General features: G+C 48.1%; 1 protein-coding gene across 13 annotated transcripts in view; it reads left to right on the top strand.

Moving 5' to 3' along the window:
• Positions 1 to 20,844: 20,844 nt before the first annotated feature.
• Znf532 (zinc finger protein 532) overlaps positions 20,845 to 25,776 on the top strand; it is a 109,001-nt gene continuing 104,069 nt past the window's right edge. For 3 of the 13 annotated variants that reach the window (XM_032886192.1, XM_032886191.1, XM_032886189.1), the window contains exons 1-2: positions 22,673 to 23,024; positions 23,573 to 23,682. The gene's annotated coding sequence lies outside the window, so the exon portion shown is untranslated. The other 10 variants (XM_032886180.1, XM_032886183.1, XM_032886184.1 and 7 more) reach the window with 10 other exon arrangements.

Below are 25,776 nucleotides of genomic sequence, written 5' to 3'. Positions count from 1 at the left end.
AGCGGCAGACACCTATGTAACACCTACTCGGCTACCTCGGCTAATGAGTCAGATCCAGGACCGATTTGACAACGATCCCACTAACCAAGTTTCCAATTCGATTCTCTCAGAGATGCGGCTGACCCTCCGACAGCTCAGAACCCTGAGAAGTGAATGGAAACTTCAGGACGTTTCTAGGAAAGTTCTTCATTTCCTGACGAAAGGGGACAACTGTCACTCCATACTCTCCTCTTTGTGATGTCTCATTGCCTGCTCACTAGTGTGCATTACACTGTGGCTGACCTGACGTGAGAAATTGAGAGGGACTAGAATTACCTAACCCTGTAAATATTCCAGACACCGTCATAGACTTTAATGTCACCTGCTTTAAAATAGCTCCAGGCATTGTTGCAAGAGGTTCACCAGAGGCTCAGCCACACGGGCAGGGCTTCTGTGTTTCCGAGGGACTGCAAACCTCTGAACTGGTCTAGTGGGCCTCCTGAACCCCTTTTGAACCAGACCCTGTCATCTAAGACAGGAAGAACAGGCAAACACATAGGGTTAAAAGAGAAAAAAAATTTTTTTTCTCTAGGGTTTTTAAGCCAAATCCTGAGGTTAAGACTTGTTAGAGGGGCCCACCTGCTCTCCCTTTAAGTAGATAAAAGACTCCATCCACTATTACCCCTCCTACTCCCCCCACCCCAAACCCTATAATTAAAAAGGCTCTTTTCAGGCGGGGATACAATTCAAGCACCATCATTATGAAAACCCTGCCTGGTTTCTGTGGTTACTGACAACCCCCTTTGTGTAGCTCTCATTAAATCAAACCAAGGATTCCTGATTTGGGGGTGTGTGTGCGTGATAATTTCCAGGAAGAAAAAAGCTCTGTTGATCGAAGAAATAATGTTGCAAATACAGGTATGACACCACTTTGGATTAGAAAGTAATATTATTTCTCTTCCTGGAGCGGCTAGCAAATCAACCATGAGAAATGGATAATGGTTTTTGTCACCATGCCCTTTCTCTGTCCCGGCCATATTCTCTGTCACCATTGAAAGGGAGACACATGGCTTTCTCTGAAAAGCTATTTTTTTTTTTTTTTTTTTTGTCAGACCTTTAACGGAGACAAATGGAACTCTATTTTCATCCTATACATCTTGGGTTGTTAGGAATAATCTACTTCCCATAGATAGAGAAAATGATTCTTAGTCAAGTCATAACCAATAGCAGGTTTTCCTTAAACCTTGGAAAGTAAAATGTGGCCGGTAAATGGGGTCCAGAAGGTAAAGGCTCTTAACTGGATGAGCTGAATCCTAGCCCTGGTACTCACACGGTGGAGGGAGAGAACTGTCCTCCAGTTGTGCACTGTACACACACACACACACACACACACACACACACACACACACAGAGGGAGAGGGTGAGAGAGGGGGGGAGGGAGGGAGAGAAAGAAAGAGAGAGAGATGTATTAATGCACACACTTGCACAAAATAAAATGTAATGTGAACTTTTAAATTGACATAACAGTGAGATTAATCTTGGGCTAGCCGCTAGGATATTTTCCCCATCTTAAATTTTGCTATTTCTAAATTCCTTGTGTTGTTTTCTTGTCTCTGAGACTAAGCACCCGGCAGAAGAGCTTAAGCGAGGAACAGTTTATTTCGGCTCATGGTTCAGGAGAAGCAGTCTGCTCTGTCTCAGGAAGGGAGCGAGGCGCTGGGACTGTGCCACCCTTTGGCAGCAGAGCTCAGGGAACAGATTGTTTATGTATTGGTGGTACAGACAGGATACAGAAAGCTCAAACTGAAACTGCAGTCAGATACTTTAACGGATGAGACCTGCCCCCTGGGCGATCTAGGTAGGTCCAGTGTTCCCCAGTTTCCATGACCATCCAAAGCGCTACCGCCAGCTTGGGACCATCTTGTGAAGTATGTGCCACATTCAAACAAAAAGCTAGGGGTGCTGGTGGCACACACTTTTAATCCCAGCACTTGGGAGACAGGGGCTGTTGGATCTTTGTGAGTTCGAGGCCAGCCTGGTCCACAAAGTAGCCAGGGCTACACAGAGTAATCCTCTTACAAACAAACAAACAAACAAACAAACAAACCAACAAGAACAAACAAAAAGCTAGACCTGACATGGTGGTGTATGCCTTTAAACACAGCACTCTGGGGTAGAAGCCAGAGGATCTCTGTGAGTTCACGGCCATCCTGTTTTGCCCATTGAGCTTCCAGACAGCCTGGACTACATAGAGAGACTGTCTCAAAACACCAAACCAAACCAACAACCAACAACCAAAAAAACAAAAACAAAACAAAACAACAACAAACCCCATAAAAGTCCCTGTACAAAGTCTTCTCTTTTCCCCTTATTTAGTTAACTAGAAGATATAATGGCTTCTGACCTTTCCTTACTATAAAATTCCCAAATGTTCTCCGGGACCATTCTACGTGCTTCTGACAGAGCATGCTGCTTTGAGCCAATCTGAGCATTCTGGTCTCTTTGAGTCTTTGCTCTCTTGAATCAGGGCTCTTTCTCGGTGGAAAAATCCTGTTTGAGGATGATGGGTGGGGCTGGGAACAGAGCTCAGGGGTAGAGCATTTGCCTACTGTCAGTGAGACCCTGAGTTTGGTTCCCAAGCCCTGAGGCCGAGGCTGAGGGGATGCCAGGTATGATGATAGTTTTCATCCACGATCATTTTAGCACTTGGGAAGCTGAGGCAGGAGGATTGAAAAGAGTTCAAGACTGGCTTGGGCTACACAGTGAGTTTCATTGGCTACAGGGTAAAACACTGTAACACACACACACACACACACACACACACTCACAGACACATACACACTCACAGACACACACACACTCACAGACACACACACACACAGACACACACACACAGACACAGACACACACACTCACACTCACAGACACACACACCACACACGCAGACACACACACACACACACACACACCCACACACACACACACACACACACACACACACACACACACACACACACACTCACTCACACACACTCACACACTCACACACACACTCACACACTCACACACACACACACACACTCACACACACTCACACTCACACATACACAACACTCAAAGACACACACACACTCACACACACACACACACACAGACACACACACTCACACACACCTCACACTCACACATACACAACACTCAAAGACACACACACTCACACACACTCACACACACATACACACACACTCAGACACACACACTCAGACACACACACACTCACAGACACACACACACAGAGACACACACACTCACAGACACACACACACTCACAGACACACATACACACACACACACACAGTGCTTGTGCATATTTTACTGAGCACATTATTACAGAACTCTGTTTCCTGTCAGGACACGGTCCTCTGTGTGAGAATTCTGAGCTTGTGAGAAACTCCAAGTAAACCAGACGATACTCTTACCATCTCTTCTCCTACACAACATGGGTTTGCTCTCTCTCGGCTGTGCTTTCACACCCCTCCTGGGTATAACAGACAGGAGTGGGTATCCTTCAGATCACCCATCACCTTCCCTGTTTTTTATTCAGAATGTTTTTTCCAAGCACAGTTGTCCTCACGTGCTCGCCTAAACTCACATGACCTTGCCCTTGTGACTGTATAACGTGAACTTAAGTGAACTTTGCTCACATGGCCTTGCCTAACCCTCAGAACACCCTTGGAGCATAAATGACCTGGTGCCCTCCATAAAGATAAGTATTGCATTAGACTTTAATATGACTCATTTTTTAGGCTCCACTCTTCCAGGTTCATGCCACCACTAGACCAGTAACAGATTCCCTATCTATCTGTTTATTTATATTTATTTAATTCTGTGTGTCCGAGTGTTTGCCTGCTGTGTAGTTGGGAGCCAGAAGGGGCATCAGATCCCCTTGGAAGCGGCTTTACAGACAGTTGTGAGCTGCCAGGTAGGTAGGTGCTGAGAACAGAACCCAGCTCGCCTGCCGGGCCCGGAACTGCTCTTAAAAGCTGAGCCACCAGCTCGGCAACACTACCATGTCTCAGGCTGACTGGAACTCACCCTGGCTAGATGGAAATCTGGGACAAATGCAGGCCACCGTGCGTACAGCTTGCTGCTTCCCCGGTCTTTACTGGGAAGTATGCTACAATGTGTCCTGCTTCTCAGTGGCCCACAACCCTAGCACCACGCTTAGCCCAAATGCCCTGTGGTGGACACAGCCTCACACTCCATCATAGGAGTACAAAGGCCAGAAGTATGGACCAGAGATGCACACGCACCCTTCTAGGACTTGGGAGGCTAAGGCAAGGCTTGGGAACTGGAGGTCAGCGTGAACTGACGCAGTGAGACACTGCCTTTTAAGAAGGAAAAATGAGCCGGGTGGTGGTGGCATAGGCCTTACTTAGATAGAGGCCAGCCTGGTCTACAAAGTAGTTGCTGGGAACTGAACTCAAGACTTCTGGAAGAACAGCCAGTGCTCTTAACCACTGAGCCATCTCTCCAGCCCTACAGAGTGAGTTCTAAGATAGTCAGGGTTACACAGAAAAACCTTACCTCAAAAAAATAGATAGATAGATAGATAGATAGATAGATAGATAGACAGACAGATAGACAGACAGACAGACAGACAGACAGACAGATAGATAGATCTATCTCTTTTTAAAGCATCCCCCAACACTTGTGAGGCCGAGGCAGGTGGATCTCTGTAATTTTGTGACCAGTCTGCTCTAGAAAATACACGTCCAACCTGAACCTTGAACCTTATGCTAAGACTATCTCAAAAATGAAATAAAGTAAAAGTACACACACACACGCGCGTGCACACACACGTACACACACATGTATACACACGTACACACACGTACACACACACACACACACACACACACACACAAAACTAGATGCCTGAGAATCTGCAGCTGTTGAAACCTGATCTTTTATACTTTGCAGAAGGCTAGCCTCCTGGGAGAGTCATCTTCTAACAGATAAATAAAGCAAGCTTTTAACTCATGAACCAGAAATATCTCCTCCCTGAATAAGATGGTGAAGGCCTAGGAAGACATTTGGAAGCTTAGGACTGGAGGGGGAGAGCCTGTAGGACAAAGGGAGGGGATCGGAGGAGGAGCGGAGGGGGAGCTGAGCAGGGTTGCAGGAGCACATCCTCCTGTGAGACTGTTGGTGATTAGCCCAGGAGCAATGAATATTTATGAGGGAGGCGCTGATTATTTTTCAAGGCTTCATTTGAATAATCATGAATATGTCTCCATGCATTTGCACCTGATGGGATGGTTTTGTCTTTAAAGAGCCAGGGAGAGAGAAGGAGCAGGGAGACCGAGAGAATGCAGTGGGATCACGACCCCGCTAGACACCTTTATCTGGTCCTGCCCTGAAGTAGGCAGAAAAAAAAAATATCTAAAATCCCACGCTCGGTGTCTAACGATGCATAAGTGGGAACTGGCTGAGGTCGCTTCTGCACCTCTTCCGCCCTGGAAGACAAGGGCACCCAGATGCTGAGCCTTCCAATTCAGTCATGGTTTCCAAGCTGATGAGACATCTGAATTTCAAGGACGCTAAACGCCTTTTCCAAGGTCACAAGGCTATGTGATGTGAGGCATAGGCTCAGGTCTCTTCCAAGGGACTGGGTTGAGCATGTCCCCTCTGCTGTGGGTCAGTGCTGGCCTTTGCCCAGGCTCCTGTCACAATTAGTAACGTGCTGCCTGCCCCTGGCACACTCAATATGTAGAACCGAGGTTTGTTCGGTGGTTTGAGGAAAGGACCATTTATTCCTTTCACCCTCCGTCCTCTATTTAGCTTACTTGTGGCTGTCTGTGTACAAAACAGTCGACAAAAGGAGCTTACATAAGAAGCCATGACGACAGGACCAGGAGGCAGTTAGTCTCATTGTATCCGCAGTTGGGAAGCAGAGAGAGGTGAGTGCTACTGTTGAGCTGGCTTTCCTCCTCTTTATTCAGCCTGTGAGGCCCCGGCCCCTGAGAGGGGACCATTCACATTCAGGGCACATGTTCCCTAGTCACGTTCTGGGAACACAGATATAGCCAGAGATGTTTTACCATCGTCATTCTGTACCCTATCAAGTTGTCAATCAGGATTAAGGATCTCAGGTACCAATGAGGGGTGATAGATGTTTTGAAAGGATCGATGCCAGGAGGGCAGGGTAACGTAGTCAAGGAAGGCGGGAGATGGGAGCATGACATGTGAGCTGTTCCGTGGGAGGGAGCAGCTGAGGGCAGAGGAGGAGAACGTCAGTCTGTACGTACTGTAAAGGAAGGCAGTTGAGAAACCATCCCACAAAAAGCATAAGCCAGAAGGAACTTAGTTATTTTCTATGCAACATCCGGGCATTATTTTTGGGGTGGGGGCATGCCCAGACAAGGCGAGACTGTCTACCATGTGAATCCAAACCCTGTTCTAGCCTTTCTTGGAGCTGCTGCTGTTGGGCAAGCCCAGGAGCCTTCCAGGGCTCTCAACCCCATCCCGCGCTCGGCTGAAAGGCAAGGAGGGGTGTAGGCTAAGGCCTAGGGCAGATGCAGCACAACACGTGGGAGCTATTATTAGGCAATCCCTACGGGCGGATGCGAATGGTAATGGACCTGCCCGCTCTACCGGAACTGAAGTGGGGGAGGCAGGCGAGTGAGTCAGCTGTCATTGCATCCTTCCTGTGTCAGGCCACACCTGCCACAGCAGCCAGCCGGGGCCCCTCCTGCCTGGGAAAGTTCTACTTAGCAAAATTCCAACCCTGAGTTTGCTAACCCATCCCCCTCTTCTGATTTGCCAGTCCTTACTGTGGCTATGGCGATACCTTCGATTACATCACTTGTCTACTTTTACTCGGCCAATGGGCTTTGTCTTTTAAGGGAACTTTGGCTTTCAAGGGCCTCGCACACTAGGTGGTTTTTGTGTTTAGCAATTCACCCGTAAGGAGCCAAATTTCCAACCTTGTCTCTGAGTGTGTTCCTTTGTGGGTATCTCAGTCTAGATGACCCCAATCTTGGATCATCTGGCGTTCAGGGTATTTGAGGGTTTGATCTTAGGTCAATTTGTTTTCACCTGAAAAAAGTTGTATCTCGGTCTCTCTGAACTATGAACTGTGTGCTTAGTGCATCAACATAATAGAGTTCACAAGATGCTGACCATGGTGGTGTGTGCTTTTAATCCCAGCATTTGACAGGCAAGACAGATCTCTGTGAGGTTTGAGGCCAGCCTGGTCAACATAGTGAGTTCCAGGACAGCCAGAATTATATAGCGAGGCTCCGTCTCAAACAAACAAACAAACAAACAAACAAACAAAGAGTCCATGAAACACTCCTGGAAGAAGCGAGCGAAGCCCCCTGGAGAGCACCACTGTGCATCCTGGAGCACCACAGTGAATACTGGATCATAAGACTTCCGATGCTGTCATCAAGATGGGTGAGTTTCCATCACGAGTGACTGTGGTTATCGTTACCAGATTCCAGACACTCTGCAAGTCAGAGGACAACTTTCAGGAGTTGCTTCTTGCCTCCCACCTTGTCGTGAGGCAGGGTCTCTCTCGTTTCTGCCAAGCACTCCAGGCAGGCTAGCTGGCCTGAGAGCCCGCAGCTAGTTCTTCCGTCTCCACCTCCCATCTCAGTTCAGAAGCGCTGGGATTACGGGTGTATGGATGTACTTCTGGGTTTTTATTTGGATTCCGAGAATCTGAATTCAATCCATCAGTCTTGTTAGGTAAGCACTTTTACCTGCTACGCCGTGTCCCCCCACCCCCCCATTACCTTTCTTGTTTTAGTTTTGCTTGTTTGCTGCTTGAGACTGGATCTCTGGAATCACAGACTCGCCTCAAACCTGCTCTGTAGCTAAGAATGACCTTGAAACCCTGAGCATCTTGCCTTTATCTCTCACTCACGTGCTAGCTAGCGTGCCCTGAGCCTGAGGCTTTTTCATTTTGTTTGGGTTTGGGCTTTTTGTTTGTTTGTGTATGGCTGTGTGGGGGGGGATATATATCTCGTAGGTATATGTTGTGTGTGGGCATGAATGCATGTGAAAATGTTCACACAGGTGAGTGTGCTAGTGTGTGTATAGCTATCAGAGGATAACCTCTGGTGTCTGATAACCACCCATCCTACGGTGTCTGTACTTGTCTCTTCGTTTGGAAAAGTGTCTCTTTTGTGGATTCTCCTTTCGGCATCTCCCATCTCACCACAGATGAGCCAGGATTACAGATAGTCCTGTGCCCAACTTTTACATAGCTTCTGGGTCTTCGTGTTGGCATGGCTTTACCCATTGAGCCATCTCCCCGGGTCTGGCTTTGCTTTTTCTTTTTAAGTGTTATCATATCTATTTGTATCACATACAAGTTCACTTATCAGAGGGCACTCGGGGTGCCACAAAACACGTGGAGGTCAGTGGAGAACTTGGGGGAGTTGGTTCTCTTTCTACCATATAAAGTTCAAACTCAAGTGGTTAGGGTAGGCGGCACATGCGTGCCCTCACCCCCTGAACCACGCTGACTCTGGTTCTGGTTTGTTAGAGCATTTCTTCTAGCCCAGGAACTCCTACTTTTCCTGCTTTCACCTTTCTGAGTGCTGGGATTTCAGACACGTGCTACTGTTGGGAAAAGAATGCGCTCTCTCTCTCTCTCTCTCTCTCTCTCTCCCTCTCTCTCTCTCTCTCTCTCTCTCTCTGCATCCTGAAAAGAAAAGAAACACAGAAAGGGAAAGTAATTCAGCAAGGCAATTTCTTTTTTGCAAAATGGGTCCACCACAACACAAACTGAGCGAGTGTGCACACACATCCAAAATGGCTTCTGTTTTCATTCCTGCTATAGATGGTAAATTCGTTTCATTTACCATTGGTGAGAGCTTAAGTTTATAATCAGATGGGAATGGCTAGTCAGCACAAAGGGGAAGGGAGTTCCAGAAATAAAAGCTAGAAATAGAAAACAGTGTATTTCATACCACCACGGTTCTTTTGGGTTTTGAAGGGTGAACTATGTCCACATAGAGGTTAGACTCTATGAAGAATAGAGATGATTAGCCAATCCTAGTGGTCCCAAATAAACACTACAGGCTGGAAAGGAGGAAGGAGTATTAATGCAGCATCTGAGAAGAGCTAACCCAGTGAGAAGGCGTTGGGAACTCCTGGGAAGAAGCTCCACATTGTATCGCTGAGCTATTATCCCAGGGTCTTCTCAGAGACCTTTTAAAGACAAGACCTCACTAAGCTGCCTCAGACGGACTTGATTGAAATCACTCTGTAGCCCAGAAAAGCATTGAACTTGTGCATTAGCCTATGGAATAATTACAGATCCGAGCAGCCATCGATTTGACTGACTCAAGGCTTTTAGAGCTGGAGATTCAAATTCAGGAAGAGATGTGGAACCGTGGTTCTTCCTGTCCAACTCCATTGTTATGGATTCATGCTTGAGACATGTACTATGGTTTAGTCCCAGCACTGGGGAGGCAGAGGCAGACTGAACTCTAAGTTTGAGTTCCGCTTGGCCTACAGAGCGAGTTCTAGGACAGCCAGGACTATACAGAGAAACCTTGTTTGGGAGACATCTGCTGTCTTAGTTTCTTTTTCTGTTGTTTGGTAAAATATCTTGACAAACACAGCTTAAATGAAAACCGAGTGATTTTAGTTCACAGTTGAAGGGTGTATTCTATTAGGGTGGTTAAAGCAAGGCATCAGGAGCTTGAGACAAGTGGTCACATGACATCCACAAGCAGGAAACAGAGAGTAATAAACACAAGCTGTTGCTCAGCTTCCTTTCTCTATATATGCAGTCCAGGGAATGATGCCGCCCACAGTGGACCAGTTGTTCTACATCTACTAACATAAGATAATCTCTTGAATACTTGTCTAGAGGCCCATCTCCTAAGTGGTTATAAATTCTGTCAAGTCAACAGTTAACTCTAGCTATCATAGTGAGTGTACTGTTGCCTTAACAGAACCCTTGAGACAGAGAAACTTATAAAGAAAAAAGGCCTTTAGATCACAGTTCTTGACAGAGTAGCTATGTCAGCTTGGCTTCTGATAAGAATCTTCTGTTGCTCCATGCATGCTGGGAAATTCGGGAGTGCAGTGCAAAAAAGAGGAAGATAAAAGGGGCCAAACTGCTTTCTTGAAAACCAATTCACTCTTGTAGGAAACACAACAGTCAGTCACTTATAAGGACACTGGAGAGGCAGAGGGAGGAAGAGCTCTGTGAGTTTGAGACTAACCTGGTCTACACATTAAGTTCCAGGAGGGGGAAAAGAAATAGAGAAATAATAATATATTGGGCAGAAATTAATAGATTTACAACAGGGCTAGTGAAAAATAGCCCAGTGTGTGGAACATCTAAACTATATACAGTTCTAACTGACCTGCTCATCTCTGTTTGCTTGTTTGGTTTGGTTTTTTAAATTACTTATTTATTTTATGTATATAGTACACTGTAGCTGTCTTCAGACACCAGAAGCGGGCATCAGATCCCATTACAGATGGTTGTGAGCCGTCATGTGGTTGCTGGGAATTGAACTCAGGACCTCTGGAAGAGCAGTGTACTTAGCCACTGAGCCATCTCTCCAGCCTGTTTGTTTTGTTTTGTTTTGTTTTTCTTTTCTTTTTTTTTTTTTTTGAGACAGAGTTTCTTTGTGTGTAGCTGTGGATGTCCTGAAACTCACTATGTAGACCAGGTTGGCCTTGAACTCACAGTGATATGCCCGCTTCTGCCTCCTAAGTCCTCGGATGGACTGAAGACAAGTGCTAGCACTGTTGACATTTTATGTGTGTCCTGAGGGAGCTCAGTCACAGTGGGACTAGAATTTTGAAATCTTCTTTTCTTTTCTTTTTTCCACACAGGGTCTCACTATGTAGCTCCGGCTGTGTTGGAACTCATGTAGACCAGGCCAGCCTCCAACTTAAAGAGATCCTCCTGCCTCTGCCTCCTGAGTTCTGGGATTAAAGATATGCACCTTTAATGGAGGCCAAAGAGGATGCTGGGTTCCCTGGAAATGGAATCACGGACAGTGTAGAGCCACGGTGTGACACGGTGGTTGAGGATTGAACCCAGATCCTCTGCAAGAACAGCCAGGGCTCTTAACCAATGAGCCATCTCTTCAGCCCCTTAAAGGAGATTTTTTTCAGGAAAAAAAGATCACAGCATACATGGCCTTTATTTCTGTAAAGGCTGATGTTGTGTAGTGTCCCCCTCTCCTCCCAACAGCAATGGAAGAACAAGAAGAGAACTTGGCTTCCTTCTGGGTGGAGACTTAACAATTCACACGATAGCAAGAAGCTAATGAATCAAAGGTGCGACTCGGGGCTGTGTGTGGGTGCTTTTACCTCCTCTTCGGCTCCCTGCCTTGGGGAAAGTGGTCATGAGAAGAATTTACTTAGCTGAATGAATACCCATGAAGGATTGGGTGAAGATTCCAAAATTCCCCCTAAGATAGGAACCCCAGCTAACAATATGCAATTGTCCAAACACTGGATGAGGCTGTCCTGGCTACCACCCCAATGCACACAAGTGTTTTATAAGCTAGCTGTAGAGCACAGTAGCAAACGGTCACAGCTCTGTTTCATGGCTTAGAAGACAGGGCAGAAATGCAGTGGTTTTAGGTGAGAATATTCAGCAGGGCAAGATGGAAGAGGAAAGGGGTATCAAGATCATGTTCATGGCCAATTTCCTGGCTCTATCCTGGTGTGTGTTGGTAGGATTGTAAACTTCTTTGACTCAGTTGTTTGGCATGTTCTGGTGATAGACCAGAAAGCAATGGTTATATGTCCTCGGGAATCGCCATGACAATTGGGAGATTTCTGAGGACGCATGGGAGGGTAGACAGGAGTGTGGCATAGATGGCCTGGTTGTGGCTGATACCTCAGCCAGCATTGCTTTCTGAATTCTGCCTTTGATCCTCAGCAGTTGTGAGTGCTTACCATGGGCAAAGGCTGACGAGGCCGAACACTAGAGGATGGTGATTTACAGTATCGGATCCTGCAGACCATGTCAGCGCCCTCACAGGGTTTGCCTTCACGTGGGCGAGAAAGGAACGAAACACAAACTATTTCTAGGGTTCCCATGCTTAACAAAAATCAAACAACAAAAACCCAAGATGACCATTTCGATCTGAATTACGAATCAATAGTAAGTGATTTCCCAGGATCAGTATGTTCAGGGTTTGAGACAAGGTCTCCTGTCGTCCTGCTGGCCTTAAAGGACTGTGCAGCCAAGGATAACCTTGATCCTGATCCTCCTGCCTTTACCTGCCTTCATAGGCATAGGCTACCACACTCAGGTTATGTGGTGCTGGAAATTGAACCAGGAGCTTTGGACATGCTAAGCAAACACTGTACAAACTGAGTTACATCCAGCTCTTGAGTGCTCGGGTAAATGTATATATGTCACCAAGCCCAGCCTCTTGTTCTGTTTGGCTTTGTTGTGCAATGCTTGGCCCCTGAAACTCTTTCATTCTCAACCCACATTTAATATATAAATGGTGGTTGCTTAGGGGATATTCAGTGAAGGACAGTTGGGCGAAAAGTGTATGACTGTTAAGGAGTCACTGTGAAAACTCAAGGCGATTTCTGGATATAGTGGCCTTTAGTCCTAGCACTCAGGAGGCGGAAGTAGGCAGATCTCTGTGAGTTCAAGGCTAGACTGACCTACTGACCCTGGCTCAAACGAAAACAAACAAAACTCAGATGGGGAAAATGGCTTAAGACACATTGACTAGAGGGTGGGTGTGGTGACACCTTAAATCCCAGCATTTGGGAGGCAGGCAGAGGCAGGAGGTGAGTTCAAGGCTAGCCTGGTCTACAGCGTGAGTTCCAGGACTACACAGAGAAACCCTGTCTTGAAAAACAAACCAACAAACCCGACATTGACTTGGTGGGGAACAGGGCAAAGGCGTTAAAGAAGCTCCAAGAAGGAGTGGAGGGCGTTGGAAGAGATGGGAAGAACAGTGTGTGGACGACCTTGAATGATGGGTGGTGATGGACCTCCTGCCTGGGGTGGGGGAGGAGGGGCAGGGGGGACACACTTGTTCCTTGGTACCTTAACAGTTCAGAATTAGAACAGAGATCAGATCTAAATATTCAGATTTGGGAGTCATATGATTAAATCCGAAGCTCAGAGCAAAGGCGTTCCTTTAAGAAGTACAGATTTAGGAATGAAGAGAGCCAAAGATAGAACCTTGAGCAAGATTTGTAGTTCAGAGAGGAACGCAGGAAAGGAGCCAAGGCCGGGCAGGAATAACTTCCCGGAGGGAGGGAATATGCCATAGAGGCTATGAAAGAGGAGATGTGAGGGGCTTCTGCGGGCATGCAGCATCTCCCAGATAACAGAGTTCTGCCATTTTATCAAGGAAGGAGGCTACCGACAGTCAGCAGGTTACCTCAGGGGCCATGGGTCTGGGCTGTATTCCTTTTTATTAAAATTTTAAAAAAGGTTTTAATTATGTATAGGTGTGTGTGTGTGTGTGTGTGTGTGTGTGTGTGTGTGTGTGTGTGTGTGCCTGTGTGAGTTTGTTCACATGAGTGTGGAGGCCATGGAGGCAGGATCTCCTAGAGCTGAAGTTGCAGGTGGTGATAGGTGTTTAAAAGGAGACGCAGTACACGCTCTTGACCTCCGAGCAGTCTCATCAGCACCGTGTTCCTCTCAACTTAATTTCTATGTAGAACATAGGCACAGGAAGGGCAAGTTTATAAGGGTAGACAGGTGGGCAGCAACAGCCAGGGCTTTTCGAGTATTTCCTCTGCCAATCTCCCCAGGATTCTACCGGTACGGGATAGGAGTATTTAAGGTAGGGTGGTGAGGACGTCCTATGCAGGTTCTTTTTCCAATAGGTTGTAGTTGAGTCCAGTATAGGGCAAGCATACTCAGAGGTGAGAAGCTGGGCTTGAGGCCTCATGTCTGTAATCCCAACACTTGGGAGGCTGAGGCAGAAGGAGCAGTATGAATTCAAGGACTCTGTTTCATAAAACAAAAATAAACAGCTGGGGGAGTGTAGCTCACGCAGTAGGCAGAATACTTGCTTAGCATGCACGATACCCAGTGCTGATCCAAGTGCTGTACAAAACCAGGTGTGGTGAGATACCACGCCTATGATCTAGCACTCTGGGGGAGGGGCGGAGGTAGTAACTCTACGACATAATTCGTGCCAGGCCAGACTGGCCTACTTGAGACTCTTTCTTAAGAAAGGAGGAGGAGGAGGAAGAAGAAGAAAGGGAAGGAGACGGAAGAGGAAGAGGGCGGAAGAGGATAACCTGGAAGTCCTTCACACACAGTGAAACCTAGGCTCTCCTGCTGTTCAGAGGCTGTTTGAATGGCTTGTCAGTTACTTTTCCTGGTGCTGGGATGGACTGGTTGATAAAAAGCAGCTAAAGAAAACATGACTCTCAGCGGGCTGTCTTCTCACTTTGTCCCACCCTCGGCCCACAAAATGCCATGCTCACACTTAGTGAGTCTCTAGAAACACCCTCCCAGATCTATCAACCAGACACATACATGTCTTACCAGTTCCACACCACCCCCACCCCCACCCTGCCCCTGTTTCTATCCTTTTTGGGGAGCAAGGGCAGAGTCTTATGAAGTCCAGGCTGGCTTCAAACTCACTGTATAGCTGGGGATTCCACCGCCTGCTTCTTCCTCCCAAATGTAGGGATTACAAACGGCCGCCCTTCTCGGTGAGTCTAAGTGAATCTAAGTCAAATTAACAATGAAGATTAACCATCAGGCTGCGATCGTCGGTCGTCTGGGCGTTGTAGGAGAGAAGGTTGGGTTTATTAGGGTAAGTTGACCCACCTTAACTGTGTGGGTACCGTTGCATGGGGTTTGGTCCTGGGGGCATAAAAAAGAGAAAGTGAGCGGAGTACCAGCTACTCTCTGCCTCCTGCTGCTGTGCTTTCTCCATCATGACAGACCGGGCACTCACACTACGCCAAGATACCCCCCACCCCAACACCTTTGCTGTAGAAAGGAGATTTTAGAGCCTCACTGGAAGTGCCTTGATCCTTAGATATAACTGCAATCTGATGACACCTTGGTGGTGAGACTGCACACAGGGTTGAGACTTGTCTTTTGCTGAATGTAAACAGTGTTTCTTGTGAGAGGCCTAGAGAACTGCAGGTTTACCGTTGGGAGAGGAGAAAATGGTTTTACACATGGTTTATCACTCTGTTAACAGAACAGGCCCTCACTGGCTCGCCTACAACTCACTCTGGAGACCAGGCTAACTTCAGACTCAGAGATCTGCCTGCCCTCGTCCCCTGAGTGATGGGATGAAAGGTGTGGGCTACTTCTCCCGGCCCTTATGTGTTTTTGAGATAAAGTTTCTTCTTGCACCTGACAAGTCTATCATTTGGCTAGACTGGCTGACTACAGAGTCCCAGACCCCCTGTACCCCATCCCAGCTGCCTTGAGGGTACAGATGCAGGCCACAGAACCCAGCTTTTCTCTTTGCGCTAGGAACCAAGCTCTGGTCCCTCTTGTTTGTGTGGCCGATGAGTACAGACTGAGCTGTTTCCCCTACTCCTTATTACTACGATTTCTAACATCACCCCAGCTCACAGTTGGACACCGCAGTGGGGGGAGCACCCCAAAACAAAACCAAAACGGTCCAGAAATAGCCAATGTTTCCTTAGAGGAATATAGTTCTCGGTCTTCTGTCTAAGAAGGACCTCAAAATAGACTTCAAATATTTATCTAAAGTTTAGCAGAAAATTCCAAATTATTTGATCATCTTTCATCTTTAAAATGCTTTCAGAGAAGGAGAATGAAAACAAGACAACTTCTGTAGGTGTTAATCTCATGCTGCAGACGACTGCTGTAAAATGTCAAGCTGATTGTGATTGTGTGGAGTTACTGGGAGTGGGTGTATACGTGGAGGGACCCAATGTGACACATAAAGTCATCATCTCTGTCCTTAATCAGTTCCTGTCTCATGGTGGCAGAGTCATACAAAATGTATATATATCATGTAAAAAAGGCAATCTAGTGGGTCTGGAGAGATGGTTCATCAGTTAAAAGCACTGGCTGTTCTTCCAGAGGACCCAGGATTGATATTTAGCACTCACACGCTTCTTATAACCATCTATAACTCCAGTTTCAGGGGATCTAACACCCGCTTTGGGCCTCCAGAGGCGCCAGACCCATACATGGTGCACAGACGTAACACAGACGAAACACACACAAAATAAAATTAAAGAAAAAAGAAAAGCAACTTAGAAGTGAGTGCACGTTAGGGACACTCCTGAGACATACATTTAGACCTAAGGATACACAAGTATTATTTAGACAAATGTGTTTGGAGAGGGCCAGAGACTCTTCCAGAAAGAGGAAGGGATATGTTTAGACTTGACAGCAAATAGACTTAGGTTACATGAAAAATCAAACACAAAAACATTCACCAAGCCAGGCTCTTACAGCTCAGAGGATGAGGAAATGGAGACCCCATAAATGGGTTGAATGATAGAAGCCCTTCGAAGCCACGTTTAAAGAGTCTAGAAGACTGAGGATAAGCAAAGGTCTGAGCAGAGGGATGACAGGATGGGGTCTTTAGGAGTCCTGGAGTATCAAGTGGAGGGTGGTGTGGAAGCTGGCCAGATTGGGGAAGACTTGGTAGTGGCCATCTCTAAACTGATCTGAGGCTAGAGGTTAAAGGGAGGACATGGACCCGGAAGGTAGGCTTGAGATCAGCTGGGTAAGTTAGGGGCGGGGTTTCTTACGGCATTTGGTGATGGTGTAGATAAGTGCAAACATGGAGCACTTTGAGTGAGAGCCGCTTCTCCGGATGTCCGCTGTGAGGGCCTCGAGCTACGTTACGTGGAAATAAAGAACCAAACGACCTCTAGATCCCGCTTGTGGGGTGGTGTTCAAGGCAGAATTGGACAGTTCACCCCCAGTGTTGTCCACGGGGAAGGGCCTCAGTGGACAGTGCTCTGGAAGGAGATGGCGCTTGGAAAGGAGTTAAGTGGAGACAGAGAGCCAAGTCTTTAGCCTCTGTCAGACACACTTGGTCTCTGCTGGGAATGCGTTATACCCTCGGGCCAGGCAATTCCTAAGGACTGTCATTAAACAGAGACAGAGGCAATTTGCAGCGAGGGACTCAGCAGTGAGTGACCAGAAGTGAGAATTCCCAGAATTCCCAGAAGTCTGCTAGAGATGGCTCAGGGGCTAAACGTGCTAGCTGTGTCAGCTGTGTAGCCTAGTCGGAACCCTAGAGCCTACGTAAAAAAACTGGGCATCGTGGTGTGTGTGTGTGTGTGTGTGTGTGTGTGTGTGTGTGTGTGTGTGTGTATGTGTGGAATGCCAGCACTCCTAGAGGGCGATGGGAGGCTGTGACAGAGGAATGGCCTAGAAGCTTTGAGAGCCAGCTAGCCTGGGGTACACACTACTGCAGCAGAAGTGAGAGACCCTGGCTCAGAAAGGTAGGTAAAGGGGGAGAAACACACTCCTGAAGGTTGTCCTTTGACCTCTACACATGTGCCATGCGCACTCATGCCTCCTCCTCCTCACACTTTCTCAGTAGCTAAAGGCTAGAGGCGTACACTGTGAAGAGAGCGACAAAGCCCCTCAGCATCCGGCTATTGGCAAAATTGGTTTTAGCTGGGGACACATTTGCTTCTAGCTGCCTGAGTATTTATTTACTCAGTTCATGCCAGCTCATGTCATGAGATGTGCAGACACTGTGATCTCTGCAGATGTCGTGGATGGAAGGAGTGGGCAGGATGGTTAAAATGAAGATACAATGGAGTACCAAAGGATGGTCCTCACTGCAGGACGCTCACCCATAGATTCCCTCCAGACGGGAGAGAACAAAGACTCCAAGGCTTGAGCCCTGGGAAGCCTGGCAAAGGCTTTTTACTGTGGCGGTGGTAGAGGGTGTGTGTGTGTGTGTGTGTGTGTGTGTGATCAGATTTCTGCTCTTTTCTTAGATTCTTTTCCAGCTTTTTCTCTCTCTCCTCCTAGACTCGATAGTTGGAAACAATATGGGTTCTTGTTAAGGGAGTCAAATGCAAAGGGCCGGAGAAACGTTTACAGTTCTCAACAGAGCTTTCTGTCACCGTTTCTGAAGAGAATTCTTAACTTTCTCCCAAACCCCATATGTCTGGCTCTCTGATTCTTCAAGGTCCAGCTCCTAGACATCACCCACTTTCTCGTCTCTGTCCCCTTCATCCTCCCTTGAGTAAGGCCAGCGTCCTATTATTTATTTACCACAGGCAGAGTTAAGAATTAATGTATGGAGTCACTCCTCAGGGCTAGGAAGCCATTTAAACTCCTAGGAGCTCTCTAGGCACTGCCCATTGGGCACCCTCTTTCACCCTGCCCCTCTTTCAGGTCCTCTAGTAAAAAAAAAAAAAAAGGCCTTTGCAGGGTCTGAACTGAAGCTCTGGAAAGGGAAGGTGTTCCCAGGGAAAGTCTGAGATCTGTTTGTCAGTGCAGTTCTGGCTGGAAATGAAACACTGGTAATGACTTCATTTCGGGGTGTGTTTTTGAAAATATATATAAAAAAGAAAATCCCCATTCTATCACATTTGCTGTTCTTAAAAGGAAAGGATTTCCATCCTTCTCATGTGACCACCTCTGCTACGAATCTTTAAATTACTATTCTAGGGTCAAATATTGTAACAATTCCTTATAAAAACATGCTAACAAATGTTACATGTTAAAGCTTCAACAAACTACACAAACCTAGGCTTATCTTGGTTTTGAGCTTTAAAAAAAAAAAGTGCAGCTCGGAACCTTCAGCGGCAATTGAGGAGTTTGTCTGCGAGGCCTTTGATTGTGAGATAAAGAAAGGGCTTTTCTCCACGCCCTTCTCCCTGCAGGAACACACCTTTTGTGTGCTCTGCCTAACAAAGGAATTTCCCAATTTCTGAGTGGAAGGAGGGAAAGTAGAGTGACTACAGGCTTTTACAGATCTGGCTTCCGACCACAAAAGATTAAATAAAAACAAGAAAGCAAAACAAAACAAAAAAACTGGGGACAGTGTACCTGGGGACTCTCGGAAACACTGGAGGAAACACCAAGACATTCGGTGTTGAGCAACTGAAAACAGCAGTAACAAAATCCCAAAGGGACTGGGATTCCTTTAGTTTCTGTTTGGCATGGGAAGGGTATGTTTTCTTTGTCTTGCTCTTATCTACTGGACTCAGATAATAGGTTTACTTCATTCTTGCAGTCACATGACTATTTTATTGTTGCTCGGAGCAGAATAAGTTAGCCTTATACAGTTTATTGGAATCCACCTTTTTGTACCGCTTGTTTTGGTAAAGGGGTCGTGCTCCCAACCCCCAACTCGGAGCTGTGGAATCCAATGATTTTGCAAAATGGGTTCAAATGGGTGCTTTGTTTTTAACTATCGGTTTATCTGGCTGAGAGGTTTCTCTGAAACCCTCATTGTAAAAAGAGAAAGGAGAGAGTTTGCTAGAAATTGTTACCTTTTACTCTTTTGGCTGTTTGTAGTTTAAAAGCAGATGCAATGTTAGCTCCTGTCTTTTGTGCAAATGATGAGTGTGGGCTGTGAAACCAAATCCCCCCGGCCAAGGCTTGACCACAACACTAGGCTTTGACAGAGCCCGGTTCACAAAGCCTTTGGCTTTACAAATCCACGGGGCATTTGCACAGCTGGATTCCTAGGATAAGCGAGTTGGACTTCGGTTTAGGGGGTACAACTCTTGTAACAATTTAAATACCGCTTCCCGAAGCTTTCAGTGGTTTGGTGGGGGTGGGGGAGGGGCAAGAGAGCAGTTTAAACACTAAAGATTTCAAACCAACTCACGACCTTCCTATGGTCTCTGCATGACCAAATTCCATATACCGCAACAGGGAGTTAGCCTATCAGGACCTCAGATTAGCAGGTCCTGCCTGTATTCTCTTCAGTGCACATAATTTTTTTTTACATGCATATTAACATTGGCCTACCTTCAGATGAAGGAAAAGGCTTCCTTTCACATGAAATCAAGCCCAAGTAAGGTTGAAACTCAACACACGGTGTGTTGGGTAGCATTGTTCTCTGGCTCCAAGAAGATGAGAGTTTCAGTTTCATCATTCTGTAACACTGACAGACTGTGATTGGCAGAATCAGCAGACTGACTAGGTCTTCCTAACCCTGTGCAGGTTGGCGTTGGGACTTTGGCGCATCGAGGCATAATCGCAGGTTGAAATGAAAGGACTCTCGTGTGAGGCAGTTTAAGTCGTTTGCATGAAAAGAATCATAAAGAGCAAAAGATCTTTTTGCGTTGTATATCCTACGGTGCCCTACCGCAGACAACAATGGCTTCCTTCACGGAAGTTAATGCAAGAGAACACTGAGATTTAACAGGAAAACGTCTCTGTACTTTCTGCAGACATTCACCAGCCTGATCTAAAATAAAACACACGAACACTTCTGCTGGGATTCTTCACTGCTACTCCAGTGGTTGTATTGTCTTCCGAGCACAAGCAAAGAGGGAGGGAGCCTTTTTAGGAGGTAGTGGTGGAAGGTTTTTTTCATACCCTCCATTTTGTCCTACTTCCAGTCAGCACAATTAGCTCGACATGGAGGTTTCTCTTGTTCTTAAAACAACAGCAGCAAAACCCAACCCCTTTCAGTAGTTTGCTCGACTGTGCACAATATGGGTACCAGGACATAGGGCTGGAAAACAGCACCCTTCATCTGGCACAGAAAGGCGGTGTCTCCCTCTCGGAGAGGTTCCGATTATCTCCCTTCTTGGCCTTTGGCTGGGTTTCTGTATGTATCTTTTTGCCTGTGTTCTCTTAGCCATGACCACCTGCTGTATGTACGTGTGCCTGTTACATTTGTGCACTATCTCCCTTATAGAACGTAAAGACCCAGCTATTACATCGTGTTTACTCAATATCATTCCCCCAGTTTAAAAAAAAAAAACAACACCCTACATGAACCGAACACGCCATGCTTCAATCTGGCCCTAGTGGCTTTTTCTCTGAAAGCAAAACGTGTGTCTTTTACACCAGGGCTTTCTCCCCACCCCAGGGGTGTCTTCCATTCTTTTGTGGCTCAGTTTAAGGCGAAAAGGGCTCCAAACCACTAACTAACAGAAGGGAGCCCTTTCTTCCACCTCCTGGGAGAATCTCAGATTGAATTTATCTGAAGATAGCGTGCTCTCTTCTTACTTATTGCCACCATTACGAGGAGGACAGCACAACCACCACCTTGGCTTCAAGATCCTGGGTAGAGAGGCTCACGGGCATTTTTTTCAACCATCTTTGGCGAGGCCTTGCTTCCTTCCACTCCAGTAAGTCGCGGCTTGGGGCCATGGAAAAGGACTAGGTGAGAGTCTCAAGTGTCGTTTGAAAAAGACAGCAAACCAGCCCCTGCTCGGCCCCGTCCCCAGCACCGCCACCAGCACCTTCGGGCCGGGCCCCCTGAGCCCGCAGCCTTCCACCCGGGCCAGCGGGGCGTCGCGGCCGCGGGCTTCGCGCTCCGCAGCCCGGCTCAGGGCTCCCTTCCCCACGGCGCCCCCTCCCCCCTCGCCGCGCTCCCTTTTGTTCGCTCGCCGCCCGGGCGGCCCGAGCGCCAGGCCCCAACGTGGCCCGGCCGAGCCGCCGCCGCGCGGCCTAGAGCCCCGCGCCCCGGGCAGGGCCGGCGTCCCGGGCTCACCGCGAGGCCGCGGCAGCGAGGAGCCCTAGGGCGGCGAGGCCCGGCTCCGCTCTCGCACACAGACCCCGGCGGCGGGGAGGCGCGACACGCCCGTAGCATGGAAGCGGCCGCCGCTCGCACTGCAGCGGGCGCAGCAGCAGCAGCCGCCGGCGGCGCGCGGAGCAGAGGTCGCCCGAGCCACGGCCGGGACACCCGGGCTTGAGCGCTACGGAGGCCCGCCCGGCCAGGGGGTGGGTGTGCGCCTGGGACAGGGGGCCGCGAGGGTGCGGGCGGACGCGGGCGGGAGGGGGCATTGGGCCCCTCGTGCCACCCCGAGGGTCAGGGCGAGCGCGAGGCTCAGGCCCCTTGGCCTGAGTGCGGCGGCCTGTCCCACCCTGGCTTTGGGGACAGCCGGCCTTCGCGCCCAGCCAGCTTCTTGAGGGGGGGGCCGAGGCAGGGCCGGTGTTGCTAGGCCCCACCAGCTCCAGAGGGGGCCACGTGAGCGCGGGCTCGCCTCCCCCTCCAGAGCTGGTTGTGCACAGATGATTTTCCCAAGGCCTGGGTGCCCCCTCTTCCCTACTGCCCCTTGACTTGTCCCCTAGCGCCCCAGTACACCCAGTGTGCTACCCAGAGGTGAAGGGATTTGGACCTTTCCCCCCAGGTGCTTGAAAGAAGAGAAGGTTGGAGGAGGAGGAGACTGGGGGGGCTGCTGCTGCTGGTGGTGGTGACAGGGCTGGGAGAGAGAGAAGGACGGAAGGGAGGAGGGGGCTGGGTGGGGTGGGGGTGACAGGCAGAGAGGAGCCTGGTCAACAAGCCAGCACCACTCTGCTAGGAGGCCAGGCCGGCTCCTGCAGCCGACGCATCCTGTGTGAGGAGACACACATAGATTGCTTTCTTGGGGGCTCTTTGTCAGCCCAACACAGGGAACACACACTGACACACACGTACACAAAGATCTGAGCCAGGTTGTGGGAGGTAAGTGGGGGAAAGAGAAGGAGGGGGAAACAGTGTCTGCGGTGGGCTTCAGGGGTGGAGGGAGGGGGATGAGCCCTGAGGGGGCTGTGGGGGGGCTCGTGGGTGAGCATTTCCAGGGTCCTGTGCTTGTGTGGAGGGGGCACACACAATGACCTTTCCCTCCTCAGGAAGCCCTAAAAGGGAGAGGCAAATCCCCAGCAAGCTCCCATCCTGTGCTGATTCTCAGGGACTTGTTGGCAACTCAGCGAGGGTTGCCATAGCTTTTTTATGTAGGGTGACCAGAACCGGCTGAAACTGGTTTGAGGCAGATCAGCTCCTGAACACAATGCAGTCACTGAGCTACCACAGTGGGATAGCAGCTTCCTCCCTTCATGGCAGCCAAAAGCAGAGGAGCTTGCAGGAAGCTACCATCCCAACACAGTATGTAAACGCACACTTAGACACCACACAGCATTGGTACGTGACTAATGGAGCCCTAAAAGAGCCTGTCTAGAGATGATGGGGGGGAAAAGGTGCACGTTTGCAGGCTCTGAGATTTCTTGGGCTTTTCCTGCCTTTTTTCTTTTGCTTAAGGGATGGACAAGGAGCTGAGATTTATGACCCTTATTAAAGAAAAAAAGTATGTGCCTTATTAGGGTGGGGACACTTGGTTTGTACAGTCTCTCTCTCTCTCTCTCTATCCCTCTCTCTCTATCTTGCTCTCTCTCTCTCTCTCCTCTCTGTTTTTATGGAAACAAAACCAGAATGAACTGATGGATTTGTAATGGTAGTTTGCTTCTGGAGAATGCTACTTTGCATGCCTTTTTTTTTTTTTTTCTTTCTCTCTCTCTTGCAGGCTCTGTTCTGTTTTGTGCTTTCCTTTTAGAAGCTACTAAAGGGTGTTGGGGATACTTGGGACTATTATGAAGGCCAAAAGGTAACAATATTGTTCTAGGAAATGAGCATAAATGCATTCCAGGGATGCTGTCAGCCATCCATGCTGTCTCTCTTTTTTTTCCTCGTAGGCCTGTTGACTGGGGCTGCTTTTAACCCTTTCCTATTTGCAGAGAATGCAACCGTGTGACAGTAACTGAGCACTGGTCCAAAGTCTTTTCAAAAGGTCAAGGTTCACAAGGTGAGATAATGCTGTTTTTAGCATGAATTTAAATATTAATTTGCACATCCATTCTGACACAGGCCGACCGTGGATTGGTACCCTGGAGATGAGTGGGGTTCAGAGTGGAGACCAAATACCTTTCCTCTTATCCACGTTTCGTGGGATTCCAGTGACTTTTTTTTTCTTTTTTCTTTTTTGATGGTGTTGCTATCGAGGCAGAGATCTGAATGCCTTCATTAAATCGCATGTGCCTGGGTGATTTGGAAGAGTCAGGCCTGGAAAGGCATGCTTAGAGAGTGGGAGGCGGCTGGGCCTTGTGGGGAATGCACTGTTTTTTTGCGTAGAAGCAGTCCACATTTTGTGTTTTGATCACAGTTGTAAGAAAAGGAAGGGCTTCACCAAATCGAAGCAGGCCAGCCAGCTTTTTGGGCTGAGAGGAGCCTGAAGGTAGAGTCGTCTTTTGTTCATCCTTCACCTCTCTTTCCCTTGCTCCCCGTGTTGACCTCAAAGGTTTCTCAGGCAAGTGGTGGAATGTCTTTTATTGATTTCGGGGGCTGTCGACAGAGCGTTCACCATTGGATTATTCGTGGTATACATTTTTAGTGTGGGATACTAACGAAGGACTGGGAGAAACCCTGGTCTCTGATTTCATCTGTGCAAGAATGACTGTTCGCTTACAGCTTGACTGTTAGTGGGTGGTGGAAAATGTCTAATGCTTTACTGCAGTCAGAACTGGGTTGGTTACAAGAAAAAAATGTAAACTAGAGCTTGGGAAGGAGCCGAGAGGAGAAAGCAGAGGAGGGCAGCAAATTAGTGAAGAACAAAGGCTGTGAGAGAGAGCTTCCAGGAGAACACTAAATGTTTTGCCTTGGGGTTCCTTGTGCAAAAGAGCTACAACTTCCCCAAACAGGAAACCAGTCGCACCAGAGTCTGGTCCAATATGATCTCAGCAACAGAGCTGCTGGTTCTGCCTTTCTGCTGGTTTGGTAAAAGCACAGTCAAGAGGAGCCCCTGGGAGACCTGATTGCAAATACATTTTCTCCCTTTGAAGTGCGTATCGTGTTCCTCTCCGGGTTCAGCTGAATAGTCTATTCAGAAATGCGGAGGGTGTGAGCCTTGGTGAAGTTGTGGGCTGGCAGCTGGTGGGCAGTCTATGTGCACTAAAGGGTGTGGAGTGTGCAGGGGTTTTATTGTTGGGATGGCTTTCCCCCCACTGGACTGCAGAGAGTTGCCTGTGTGCCAGCACTGGAAAAAAGGGGGTGGGGGAGACTAGAGTGCACGGTTAGCTCGGAATATTTTATAAAGTATTTGATAGAGAGAAATGCGATCATCTCTAGACGGATATACCAGCAGAGAGCTTCCACGCTGGAACAAGGTTCTTTGCAAATCACACTGCTAAAATTGGTTTTCAGCTCTACCTCATTTTCGATTGCTAGAGGTTCTGCAGATGACCGTGGTAGAAATAATGCTTGCTGACCATATTCAAGTCTGTACTGCATGGTGTCTTGGCCCCCCGAGTTTCTGGTGCCAACTGAAAACTCAGATGGCTAATGTGATAAGCCTTAATTAGCTTAAGACAATAAGCCGGTCTGTCATTTAGTCCTTCATTCGGGGCTTTCCAGGGGCAGGGGGTTTTACTTAACTTTCACAGCTAGCCTCTTGCAATGGCCATTTCTCGAGAATGTGTTTCAAAAGCCCTTTTTAGGCACTGCATGTCGTGGAATGTTCTGGTCTGATGTACTCTTGTTGGTTTTAGCTTTGTTCTTTCCCCTCCCCCCACAAGAAGTCTCTCCTGAAAATAGCATTTGTTTTACATTTAGGCCACAGTCTTTCCAGCTGCAAATGCTGTTGGAGGCTGGGGAGCTGGTTCTCCCAGGCAGTCGTCCTGAGCTCCTCTTGGATTGGAGTTGGCCTCAGGTGTTGGTCTCATGCTGGGCTGTAACAAGGTAGCGGGCCTGTCTCCAGGGAGAGACCCAGAGACACAGAGTGTTCTGGAGAGTAAGCAAGGGCATGTTCCTTCCAGGAAGAGCCAGGAAGGAACACCGTGGCTCCCATACTGGGGCTACAGCTGGCGCCTGCGTGCTGTTTCCTGAGGCGGTCTCTGAGGAGGAC

The sequence above is a fragment of the Rattus rattus genome, chromosome 15 (assembly GCF_011064425.1).
Source record: "Rattus rattus isolate New Zealand chromosome 15, Rrattus_CSIRO_v1, whole genome shotgun sequence".
NCBI lineage: Eukaryota > Metazoa > Chordata > Mammalia > Rodentia > Muridae > Rattus > Rattus rattus.
The sequence above is the reverse complement of the archived record's forward strand: the minus strand, read 5'-3'. Positions and strand labels throughout refer to the sequence as shown.